Raw genomic sequence first — 3,552 nt, 5'->3', positions numbered from 1 at the left:
TCAGGCCAGCCGGAGCCCCCGCCGCCCGCCTCGCGCGCTTCCTTGCTGCCCTCTGGCGGGCGAGGCGGGCAGGGGCCCGAGCGAGCCCCGGGAGCCCCGCGTGGAAATGAACGCCTGGCCCTGAGGGCTACTTGTCCGCGCGCCCCACGAGCATAGGGGCCCCCTACGAATCTGTGCGCTTCACCCTTCGCTGCACCTTGTACCATATAAATACAGCAACATTTACATTACATTTTACTGCGTTTTTTTTTTAATTGAAAGAGTTTTTAAAAAAACAAAAACATTTTTCCCCCTTTTCCCCCCTCCCTCCTAAAAAACCCCCCTTCCCCCCTCCCCCCCCCCGCTTCCCGGGTCAATCACAAGGTATTGTTATACATAAACCAAACATAGAGTAAAATTTTCCCTTCCAATCCAATTAACCACATCCAAAGCTTTTCATCTCCCAACCCTCTCCCCATTACATAAAATAACTTTCTAATTATTCAAAGGCAATCTGATATTTCTTAATCTGATATCTGTTTTGTAGATAATCAATCCATTTTTCCCATTCAATTAAATATCTTTCCTGCGTATTGTCTTTTAAAAAAGCTGAGATTTTAGCCATCTCAGCCAAATTAATGACTTTCGGTATCCATTCTTCTATTGTAGGTATCTCTTCCTTCTTCCAGTATTGTCCAATCAACAGTCTTGCTGCTGTTATTAAATTCAGAATCAATTTAGTCTCAATCCCTGTACAATCCGTTATAATTCCCAAAAGGAAAAATTGTGGCAGGAACTTTATCTTCTTCTTCAGTACATTTTGAATAATCCACCAAATTCTTATCCAAAAGACCTTAATTTTCTTGCAAGTCCACCAAATATGAAAATATGTAGCATCATCACAATCACACCTCCAACATTTCGCTTGGATATTAGGATACATACATGATAATTTTTTGGGATCTAAGTGCCATCTATAAAACATCTTATAAAAATATTTCCTTATATACTTTGCTAGTGTATATTTAACATTCCTAACCCAGATTTTCTCCCATGTTTCCAACATTATTGGTTCCTGAATATTCTGTGCCCATTTTATCATACAATCCTTTACCAAATCCTTTTCCGAATCTATTTCAAGCAACACATTATACAATCTCTTTATATGCTCCTGGGTCTGATTTCTAATTTGCTTTATTAAATTTTCCTCCCTTTGCATTATACCAATTTTTTGATCTTCTTTCCATCTAGCACTTATTTGCCCATATTGAAACCAAGTATAATTCCTCCCTTCTTCATTTAATACCTGTAATGATTTTAATTGCAATCTACCTCCTTCAGCATACAAAAGTTCTTTATAAGTAATCATTTCCTGTTTCTGTTCTATATTTATATTCTCTATTGCATGTCTAGGGCTCGCCCATATAGGAATCTTGTAATCTAATTTATAGGAATATTTTTTCCAGACACGCAAAAGAGCACTTCTCAACACATGATTCTTAAAAGCCCTATCCACTTTTTTTTCATAAAATAAATACGCATGCCATCCATATAACAAGTCATAACCTTCTATATTCAAAATTCTTTCCTCTGATTTTACTGCGTTTTTTAAATTAATACTAACATGCAAATATATGTTTAATTTTAATTGAGCATTTACATTTTTATTCCTGTGAGTAGTTGTCGTAGTGGCCCATAATGCTGTTAAAATGGCCCTGCCCCATCTGCTGCTTCAGGCCCGGCCCTGTTCCCAGTGGCAACACACACACACACACACACACACACACACACACACCACGGCTTCTCCTGCGCTCAACCAGCTATGAAGAGCACTGCCAGAAGCAGTGCAGGCTCTGCCCTCAGGCAGCCTCTCTTCCTCCTCTGCCTCCTTAGCAAGGGGGACCTGGGGAAGAGGTCTCCTGCCCGGGAGGCCGGGTTGCCCTGTGAAGCCTCCAGCTGCTGGCCACAGTTGGAGGCCTGCAGTGGAGGAGCAGCTCTGGCTCCGTTTGCCTGAGGAGAAAATTTAGCCATTGTTCTTCATGACTGGTCTTCCTCTCCTGACACCCCTAAAAAAACAACCTTTTTTTCTGCCTGGTTCAGTCTGAGGGCCCCTGACAACGTCCCCCTGATGTGCATTTCAAGCAAACTCTCACCAGAGCCCTGACAGGTGAGTGGGGAGAAACTCACCCCCTCCCTGATTGTCTATGGAGATTCTCCATCATCCAGGTCACAGTTGTCCCAAAGGTGCTTTTTCAAGAGGCAACTGGATTTTTTGGGTAACCAGAAAGTCCAATTACCTCTTGAAAAAGCACCTTCAGGTCCCTTCCATGTTATTCCAGGAATCAAAGAAACAAACCACAGTCCACCCACAATACTGGGGAAGGATTTGTATCAACCTCAATGACAACAAAAACTGAACATTTAAAGGACCACCGAGTTACTCCAAACACAGCAGTTGTCAAAGACAAGAGGTTCCGTTCAAATTTTCCAAAAGAAATAAGTGTCGTGTAGAGGGTTGGTCATAGAAATGTTTCCTCCCATCCTTAAGAAACCAGTTCAGAAGATCTTGACTAGATGTTCACCCTTGTGGTTCACGTGAAAGGTTCATGTGACTGAATTCACACACATTTGCTTTTAACTTTGATGGTGCTTGATGATGATGATGCTTTTCGTGGCTTGGTGATTCTGGGCAACCCCTTTGGTTCAAAGTATTTCACAGGCCCTCTTTCGTTCCTTAGCCAAGATAGGCGTCTTTGGTGAAGGAAGCTTAAGAATCACCCTTGCAGGCCAGCTGCTGCTAGGCAGGGGCTGACTTGGTGCGTCAGGTGGATTGGTGGGGCTTTGGCGCCATCTCCCAGCCAACACTGCTATTGCAGGCCCACAGCAGGGAGGAGAGAAAAACCACACCCATGGAATATTAACAGATTAACAGAATTGGAAGGGACCTTGTAGGTCATCTAGTCCAAACCTCCTCCTCCCCCTCCCCCACCCAAGCAAGAGACCCCACACCATTTCTGACAAATGGCAGTCCAGTCTCTTCTTGAAAGCTTCCAGTGATGAAACTCCCACAACTTCTGAAGGCAACTTCTGTTCCATGGGTTGTTGGCTGCTCTCACTGTCAGGAAATTTCTCCTTATTTCTAGGTTGAATCTCTCCTTGATCAGTTTCCATCCATTGTTCCTTGTCTGGCCTTCAGGTGCTTTGGAAAATAGCTTGACCCCCTCTGCTATCATGTCTTCTCTGGTCCTTCTCTTCACTAGACTGCAACCGTTCATTGTATGTTTGAGCCTCCAGTCCCCTAATCCTCTTGGTTGCTCTTCTCTGCACTCTTTCTAGGATCTCAACATCTTTTTATAGTGTGGTGACCAAAATTGGATGCAGTATTCTAGGTGTGGTCTTATTAAGGCTTTATAAAGTGGTATTAGTACCTCCCTTGATTTTGATTGTGACCCTCTGTTAATGCAGCCAGGGAAGGGGATGAAAAAACAAGCCCCCCACTGGATTTGGCCTTCCAGATTGGGAAAAATATTATCAAGCAGCAACTCTTGTATGGGTGAAAGATTGGATACATCT

The sequence above is a fragment of the Ahaetulla prasina genome, chromosome 16 (assembly GCF_028640845.1).
Source record: "Ahaetulla prasina isolate Xishuangbanna chromosome 16, ASM2864084v1, whole genome shotgun sequence".
Classification (NCBI taxonomy): domain Eukaryota; kingdom Metazoa; phylum Chordata; class Lepidosauria; order Squamata; family Colubridae; genus Ahaetulla; species Ahaetulla prasina.
The sequence above is the reverse complement of the archived record's forward strand: the minus strand, read 5'-3'. Positions refer to the sequence as shown.